The sequence below is a fragment of the Botryllus schlosseri genome, chromosome 14 (genome assembly GCF_051294905.1).
Source record: "Botryllus schlosseri isolate E-star chromosome 14, Bs_hap1, whole genome shotgun sequence".
Taxonomy (NCBI): Eukaryota; Metazoa; Chordata; class Ascidiacea; order Stolidobranchia; family Styelidae; genus Botryllus; species Botryllus schlosseri.
The window spans coordinates 12,643,016-12,653,384 of NC_137249.1; positions in this window are offsets into that span (position 1 = coordinate 12,643,016).

Sequence of the window (10,369 nt, forward strand, 5' to 3'; positions counted from 1 at the left end):
GCTAGAATTGAGTCTCCTTTCTATCCGGAAAATTGACTGAAAACTCTAACATCGCCCCATCAAAATCTTCCTCAAGGAGGCGATATGGCCCCCGCTGGAAACAATTGGTTTACACCAGGGGCGGCCAACCAGTGGCCCGCGAGAAGGTTTTGAGTGGCCCGCGAGGTAATTTTCGAAATTAGTTATAATATCAAAAATGAATAGCCCAGATTGTGAAGCTGCAGGGAGAACCAAAAATTTGATTAGTCTGGCCGCAACATTCGGGATGTTATATGAATAAAATATCAGTTCCGACGCATTGGCAGATCCATGGGGCAGTCACATTTTGGTAGATCTTCATACATTACAATAAAGTAGAACATGTTACAGTCGATTTATCTCAAGTAAAAATTTCATTCACGCTTCGCGCAATATGTTGTCACTCGATTTATTGCTTTGAATATTGTTACCACCTACTAAAAACGAAAAAAACGCCTATGTACCAGATTGAGTCTAACTATATATTCACAATTACGAGAGAAAGTGTCGTCCAACATGCGACCTTGCGTTTGCGCTCGCAGAAAGACCGTCGACGATGAAACCTAGGCACAAAATGAGTGACGCATGTTGCCGAAGCTTTCGATATCGATATGTCCAGGCGCCGAATGGGTCTGCCCCTGCAAACTGAGCCCAACGATATTCAGCATACTCGCATTATACCCAAGCTATAAGATTATTGACCTATGAACGCTTCGCGCGCCTATAGTGGCCCGCGCAATGCTTCGTCAATTGCATGTGGCCCTTTGGCCGAAAAGGTTGGCCAGATGGCCACCCCTGGCTTACGCTATAATGTATTACTTTTCAAGGCACTGGCGACCGTCGTGGCTTGTGATTGGGACTCAGATTCCCTTAGTATCAGAAACGTAAATATATATATCATTACTTAAACGGTTAACTGATGTAATGAACTACATCACATGGTTCCTTAGTACACTCCTGACGCACATGCATATGTGGGTCTGGAAAATACAGAACAGCTGCATCAGCAAGAGAAGGCGTTTGCTCTGTTCTACGTTGGCCGTAGCAACATCAACATTCCCATTACACATTCGGCTCGCAAAATACCTAGTCGCGGCTTCACCAACTGGTGTACAGCATACAAGTACAAATTCGCATAAAACTGCAGATTATACGGTGACAATTTGTATTGGTGAAATCAAGTTCATATGTTATTAGTAGGGTGATTTTTTTTACCTAAAACCGAAAGATTTGGACCTAAAAAAAAAATCAAAATTTTGACCTTTTTTGACCTTTAAGAACTTTATTTTGACCAAATTTTGACCTCGCGTATGTGAATTAGGTGTTTTCCCACAAAATCTTAGAATTGTACTACCTATCGTCATTTCTGGCTGGAAATGTCTGTCATTACGAAGCAGTTGGGCCCCAGCAAACTTTTTTGACTTCAAAACTGACAAATTTTTACATAACTTTATTTTAACTAAATCTGGACCTCTGAAGAATTCCAGTAGTTACATCACGTATTATGGGAGAACTAATTCAAATTTGTTCTAGTGCAACGAAAGATACTTTCCTACATTCTCGGGTAGAATGTGTCTGTACTTACTAAGTAGCTTGCCAATAATGGAGAAAGAACGTTCGACAGTAGCAGTTGTTCGCTGGCCACACTGAAGTTATGTGTACACTGTACCAGTGTTGGGATGACTCGAGTCATGACTTGACTCGAGTCAGACTCGACTCACTTTGCTAAAATGACTTGACTTGACTTGACTCGGCGTATCAGAAATGTGGATCGACTCGTGACTCGGAGCAAAATTCACGAGTCAATTTCAAGTCATCCAGGGGTTTTAGATATCACTGCAAGTCATCAAGCAATCGATGTCGATAAAAATCACTGAATCTTACATATGGTCGGATTGTTCGCAAAACGCTGGTGTAACCCGTGAGAGACCAATCATTCAATGATCGTGCGTTTCTCTGAGCCTCCATTGTTTTCTCACAAATTGATAGACCTCAAACGAAGTGATCGAAGCTTACAGCTTACACTGTCATAAACTAGCATAGTAAAGTCATTTAATTGCAAAATGTCTATTTCTGTTCTTACCTTAACCAAGCCTCTTGTTTTATTGAAATTGAATTCGAGTATAATTTATATAGTACTGAACCATTGGCGCAGGCTCGAAATCTATCATATCAATTTGTAAATGGGTAATGTATTGCATATTATCAATTCGTTTCTATATTTTCTGTTTTGGCTGATAAATATAAACTGAGGCTATGAAATTACTTACGTAGTTTAGCTTTTCTACGCATTTGTAAGCGATACGCAGCGCCTTCTTGCGTGTATATTTAACTCTATATTCGTTCATCGATTCAGAAACAATGACCACTCAATCTGTATTTCAGACAGCTGGCAAAATGCAATGACGTAAACATGCCTCATACTTCGAAAAGGCATCTTGACTTGAATTGTGACTTGACTTGACTTGACTCGACTTGACTCGAGTCACCTCCATCAATCGAGTAACTTGACTTGACTCGAGTCACTTTCGAAAATCGATTGTATTGACTTGACTCGAGTCAAAATGTGCAATGACTCGAAATGACTCGTGACTCGAAGGCAGTGACTTAACCCCAACACTGCACTCTACAGTACACGGCTGGTGACATACCGTGTTGCTTCATTCTGACAATTTTGTCTACATCACAATTTTTCATCATGCGCTTGTTGATATAAAAGCCGATGCCCACTGGCCACGCAGACTTGCTTCTGTCAGGATATTGCGGCACGTTGAGCATAACACCATGCCAACCGATTTGTTTCATTTGGCCGTTCATTATTCACAATGAGCAGACAATGGGCCATCTACAACGGTAGGCTGATAAATTGGGCTAGAAGCGGAAAATTTATCAATGATAAGTTTACCCACAGTGCAAACATCTACGATAGAAACGAAATGCAGGTTGCAAACATTTTTTGGCTTTGTGAACAATTTTGACATGTTTTGATCTAATGCTACAATTTCGATAAAATTTTTACATGTCAAGGATTAGCCCTAGTTATCAGTCATTTTGAACTACTTTTCTGTCGTTATATTTAGCTGTAATTTTGCCTACGTAACTCTTATTATTTAGTTTCAGCATTCCTGCAGATGTTTTTCTCCGTATCGGAAGACTAAATGGGGTCACATGAGTTTCTTTTCCTTTCAATTGGGGTCGCGTATGAAAAATATTGTCGATCATTGGGCTATATTGTTTGGTCACCTTTTCATGGGATCATCCTTGATGTATACAACTCCGCTCCTTTTACAGTAAGATTAATTCTGAATTTAGAGTCTAGTGGGGAGCCATAAAATCTGCGAATCGTTGCCATCTCAGTTATCAAAGATATTATCGGCCTTAATGATCGTTTCTGATACCGTAGGCTTTCTATGGTAAATTTTTAAGCATACTAGTGCCAGTGTTGTGATGACTCGAGTCACATTTTTCATATGTCTTGACTTGACTCGAGTCACTTTTCAAAAATGACGTGACTTGACGTTTCAGAAATGTGGATTGACTCGTGACTCGGAGCAAAATTTATGAGTCAATTTCAAGTCATCACTTAACGATGTCGATAAAAATTGCTGATCTTGCATATAATCGGATTGTGCGCGTTACGCTGGTGTGAGTGAGCAATGACTCTTTGATTATGCGTTTTACTGGGCCTCCATTGTTCTATCACAAATAAATTGGGCGCAGACGAAGTGATCGGAGCGTACAGCTTACGCTGTCGTAAACTAGTAGTAATATAATGGAAAGTATTTTTGTCTGTTCTATACACTGCTCATTGTGGTCGGTACTCACTTTAACCAAACCTCTTGTATGACTTCAATCGAATTTTAATCTACTTTAAATTACTTGCCAACCATCGGCGCAGGCTTAAATTGTATCTCACGGGTGTTTAGCTGGGCTCATATCAATTCGTTTTTGAGGTTTCGTATTCTATTCTCTATTTTGGCTGATACTGAAGTTACTATACGTAGTTTAGCAGTTCTGCGTATGCGTGAGCGATACGACGCCTTTTTGCGTGTTTATTTAATTCTATAGTCGTCCCTCGATTCCAAATAAATAGCAACTTTCAAACAGCTATCAAAATGCAATGGCGCAATTAATTCGAAAAATCAACTTGACTTGACTCGAGTCACCTCCAAAAATCGAGTGACTTGACTTGACTCGAGTCACCTTTAAAAATCGATTGACTTGACTTGAATCGAGTCAAAATGTGCAATGACTCGAAGGTAGTGACTTGATCCCAACACTGACTAGTACCTGTATAACGTGTAGGCGTACTCAGTACTCACCTTCGTGTCAGTATTCCTCCGAATCCACGATATTAAACTATTATAAAGTTGAGTATTCTTGTTGGTTTGAAGGACAGTGTTATTCGTACAGTTAGGAATGCCCACGCAGACGCCATAGTACGCCATTCAACACTGCGTATTCTGATTCTGATGCAATGAAACCGTTACATTTTGAGTGTACGATGGACCACGAATGAAGTGATTGTTAGCGTGTTGAGACCCTGTGACGTAATACATCTATTAAAAATGTCATTATTCAGCAAAAGAGCTAAGTAGCCTATCTCAGTGCTCTTCAACCTTTTTCGACGTGGTACACCCTTTTAACGTTTGCTCAAAACTCGTACACCCCTGTTCATTAGGGGTCTTCAAAAATGACTTTTTTCCTCAAATCGTACTGGCTACTTGATAAAATTGTTAGGTTACCTAACTTAAGCCTACACACCAAATTTGGTTCAATTCCAACCAGTAGCCGCATGGCTACGGGAGAAGAAAGTTTATATTTATTATATAAAAATAAATAACGAAAAATGTGAAATTTTTCTGTTGTCTATAAAAATGATGTTCTTCAAATTTGATTCTATTCCAACCAGTAGAAGCGGAGTTATTGCCGTCAAAAAAAATTGGATTTGAATAAAATAGTATTTGGTCACAGAGTTTATTCGCAGCCTGTTAGGCCGCCCGTCCCGCAAATTGGAATTTATTTCGTGTCAGCCCCAAAACAGCATGACATTACAAACGATAATCAACCTAAATTTAACAGTATTGGGGAGAAAGTAAGTAAAGCTACTGCTGCAGAAGCGGTAATTCAGATCAGCGATGATAGCAGGCGCACCAGCCTACTGCGTATCAGGCCTGCCTCACACCACACACAGTCGATAGTAGCACATGGGCTGGAAGAGATGTCAGTAACCTCAGATCGTGTGCCGCTATACACAGTCTATTGTCGCTAATTGGCATCACTAATAACAAAATACTAAATTGCAAATGTATGGCGAAAGATAGGATATAAAATCGGCATTTTAAAACAAAAGGGTTTCGATTTCAACATGGAAGCTGTTTCGACCCTGGCTGGCTACGTCACTTCATTCATGTGCATTGCGGTATTTATTAACGCCGGGTAGGAAGTACCGATTCAAGAAGTCTGAGCTATCAAGGCGGTTTCCTCAAAAATCACTTAAAGACAAATGACTAAAGCTCAGACCTGGGCAAAGTGCGGACCGCGGGCAAAATGCGGCCCGCGAAGCCATCCTGTGCGGCCCGCGAAAGGTTGCTTGGAATTCTCAACATACAACCTGCTTTTTTAATGATGATGCGTGGACTAAAATTTAGGCTGTATCAACTAAACAGACAATTCGTTTGCTTTGAAGCCTGTTCATTAATATGTCACGACTACGCTTCCTACATTCCTTTCATGCGTACTCCAGATTCAAAATAAAGGCATTGTGGCAAATTATGAGCAACAATTAAATCCATAAGAAATCACTCTTTCCATAGTTTAGGTCAAACCTTCTTAGTTGCGATTGTCACATTACGCATTATACGGTACGAGTTTCAAATCGTAACGTGAGGCGTTTCCAAATCTGTAGTTGGTAAAACCAGTCAATCAGTGCTCGCGACTGCTATATGACTCATCATCATCATCATACCTAATATCTATCACCCATAAAGGATGAAAGTTCATGTCAAAAAGAGGAAATCGAAAGCTGAAATTCATAGAGGGTTTAGCGCACTAATATTTGTATACTGGAGTTAGGGGTAGACCCGTCATTTTAGTTTTTGCCAATCATGTCGGTGGAAGTAAGGGTTTGAATTATGACAAAAACACAAATCTCTCGGTCAAGAGAGGGCGAACTTCAGGAAAACTGCAAACTTCGCTCAACATCAAGGCTATTTGAGCTGCACACTACTCGGAATACAGCGACCAAAGCGACCAAGCTTTGTACTATCCCATATACATTTCAGTGCAGTGGCTCTCGAACTGGGGGCCGCGAAAGCATCTGAAGGGAGGCGCGAAGCCGAAGTTAAATGTATTTTTTTTCGCGCCCCGCGCGATTTACTTCAAGCTCATAGTATAGTTATTGCTCTGTGTATTGTCTAAATTTGATATTATAGAATTCCCTCATCAACAACTATAACCTTCCATGGCATTAAACCATCCGTTGGATTGGGCGTGAACATTTTCACTATCATGAAGCCGGGCGTTCCTAAAATAAGTTCGAGAACAACTGTTTTAGTGTCTTAATAGAAGAACGTCGATAGGGGTTTAAAAAGATAGCTATTTCATTAATTAACCGCCACGGTTTCAACCGTGTTAATATTATATAAAATAATTGCCCACCCCTGCTATAGCTGAACACATGTTTGTTAACTGCATACTTTCCAACACCAAACGGAACCATTGGTCTATTGCCGACGGCTAAATGAATAGGAGAAATATTTGCTTATGACATCACAATCAAGCGGTGTACAGTATTACCCAGGGATATCTAGAAGTCTAGGAGTTCTAGATATCCCCAAGAATTACCTTTGAGATAACATCGTACCATATTGCTCATTAACCTGTTCGTCAACCTGTACTGACCCATAAACCTGCCTTTGTGATAGCTAGCCATCGGCTCATTGTAATTCGGATCTGGTACACCCCTGTACACCCCATCCGAGTGGTACACCCTTTGCAAATTCTGGTACACCCTAGGGTGTACGACCACCCCGGTTGAAGAGCACTGGCCTATCTGATACGAAGCCAGCTGACCAGGAAACAGAACTTGGCCCATAGTTTGACTATAGAGGATGTAGAGATTGTACAATCTCTATAGTTTGATGCTATTCTGATTAATGTATAGCAAAGTCTGCTGATACCAAATTTTCTTACAGCTTTGCCGTATGATAATAGCAATTCACAACGTCGCAACGTTACAACGTTGTAAATTGCTATGGTATGATGCTGCGACTGCAAATGCTACATTTTAACGTTCTGATTGCTACTGTTCAGGTCGCAACTCCGTGTGGCAGGACAACACCCTTTCCAGGCTCGAATACCCTTCTTTTTCGAATCCCTGATAAACTTAGTTAAAAAGGGAACTTAAGTTGGCCAATGTATTTCAATCGTTATTAGATGCATAGCCTACTGGGCGTTTCTACGTATTTATAATCTGACGATGACTCTAGCCTGTGAAAACGAGAGTGAGTATGTAAAGTGCAATCAGTAGGATAACCTCATACAAGGAATAGGAAGATATATATTTTTTTCAACGGTTTCTCGGGACCTGTGGACCTGCTTGTGTATCCATTTCCATCTCTAAACTTCGGACAAACCCCGCAAGAAATGCGGTCGCCGCTTGTGGGCACTGTCGAGTCCTCATTCTACACCAGCGGCTTACCACTCGCACGCAGCACCACTCCTCCATGTCAATTGGGATAACTACGGATAGTAGTTTATCTCTACAGGTCCTTAGCCTGACCTGGCCACGCGAGATCGAATCCATGACCTACCGATCATGAAGCCGGACGCTCCACCATTACGCCATCAATCAATACACATTTGCGAATTTAAGCCCGATTGACACTGAGTTCGCTCGTCGCGACTTGCCAAAACGAGAGAATCGCGCTCGTCTGACTACAGATTACCAACCAACGGTAGGTTAGTTATCTATAGCCTGAGACTAGGCCAGCGGACTCGTACTAGCGGCCCGCGACGAAGTTTTGAAATTTCAACTATTGAGGGTATTTTTACATATCTTTTTTTCAGATTTTGAATATCCCTAAAAAAATTCCGAAAACCAGACACTATTCATCAAACTTAAATATCACAGCACTCGTAAGCAATCCCACGGTGGAAGCTCTGCTATTACCAAGGTTACCATATTTTGGAATCGGCAATGGATGACACTTTTTCAAATCATAAAAGTCCGGTTACCGCAATTTTTACTGGAATTCTTGTTGTGTTGACTAAAATAAGGTTATCACTCCGATTCGACTACGGAGGGACCCGCTCGCTCGAACGACCCCATTACATATTTCGATTCATTTATAGTGTTTTTAGTAGCTGTCAAAGCAGTAATAATAGAGGATGAATTTCCAAAAAAGAGGACATTTAGGCTTCCTTGGAGGACATTTTCGATTTCCTGAAAATTGAGGACAAATCCTCCTACAGGAGGACATATGGTCAGAGGGGGTCAAAGTAGTCAAGAAAGCTACTCAAGTAGAAGTAGAAGTAGCGACAGAAAATCTACTTAAGTACCAGTAGAGGTACTTTTTCCATAAGCAACCTGAAACTACTTGTAGTAGAAGTAGAACTGACTGACTTTAAATATACTCAAGTAAGTAAGTAGTTTCGAAAACGATCCTAATTCGTTCGCATGGATTGCCAAAAGGTGCAAATTGAGGTATGCGAAAGGTGCAGAGCTTGATTCATATTGATGCATACAAGGCGGTATTTAATTTTCTGCAGCATTAGCATTCGTCCGCATCATGGAATGAAAATGATAGTATTGATATGGAAATGCGATACTTATCGTCTGTTTACTCGAACAGCACGTTTTAGAATTTATCGTGGTATGGTGCACTCACCCACATTATAAGGTCCGTAGTTTAGTCGAAAAGCAATACGGAGAAGCTGCATAGGATACGGTGTAAACACTTTGCACGATTAGTAAACGTTAATAAAAAAGATGATGGATCGTAAAAATGGCATATGGTGTAGCTTTGTTTCCGGAAATTATAGGCATTACTACACTTGCTTTTATACTTCAACATGGATGTTATCCAGACAAAATAACTGATATTAATTAGAATTCAAATTACATGATACTTAGAATTGAAAGTGAAATATAAATACTACTTCTATAAGCGGAAAATGTATTTCATGTCTTTTGTCCAGAAAGTTTCAAAGGTGGTGTGCTAAAACTGCTATAAAACTAAAAAAAAGTCAGAGTCCAATTTTCCAGATTAGGACGCGCCATGGACTGCTAGATTACGATATGATAGGTAAATGCTAGATTGCGAAACAGCAGCTTCAAACGCAATGACGAGTCATGTATACTGCAATGACATATTTCATATGGACGAAGAGCGCCAATGCGGTGTGAACGGAACCACGCCAACCCGCTACCTAAATTGTGTTCACCGATACTTTTTGAAATCATGCTGGTTACTCCGTTTATCCAAACAGCTCGAAGCGCGACGAAAATTATGGGCTTTACTCAACTCTTATGAAAATTAAATATTGATACTCCGTGAAAATAGTCTCGAAATTCCTCAGGCTATCTTCCTTATTGGAGGATTAAACTACGTCTACTTAACAAACTGAAAATAGCGAAACGTAAGTAAGTAGATCACATAATATTACGAAGTGGAAGTAGCGAAAATCAGATCTACTTGAGTAAGTACCAAAAGTTGAGGAAAACTACTTGAGTACTTCGAAAAAGTAGAAGTATTTCGTTACTGACCACCTCTGCATATGTTAGCCCTAGATTTTACGCCACATTGCACGTTTAGGATGGTAAAAACATGACTAGCTGATTCGTAACTGAAAATTTTCACTTGGATTTAGACGTGACCTTTCGTAGATTTACTTGGACTCGGATGACTCGTTGACAAAAGGAAAATGATTCAAATTGACTCGGGTCGATCGTTAAAAGCAGATGACTTGTGACTCGGGGTGGACATTTCGGTGAGGGGTATTTCCGATAAAATGACACATTAAGTATTATATTCATGTTGTTATCAATCTGTTCAAAAAGCTACTCATAAGCAGTATAACGGAAACCAGAATTAAGCTACGCTATACTCGAAGTCTGTGATATCAGATCAATATTTAGTAAATTTTAAAATGTTCTACCCATAGTTGTGGCATGTCCAATGTCCGCTTGCTGCAAAATTATGACGCGACGGCTTTTATGATGACAATCATGACATGATGCATTTGTCCTCTCGCATAGTGTCCAATTCTCACAATTTTAAAAATATCACGATTACTCTCCTCCAAGTATACAAGAACAATTTCATTCAAATATTTATAAATATTATCT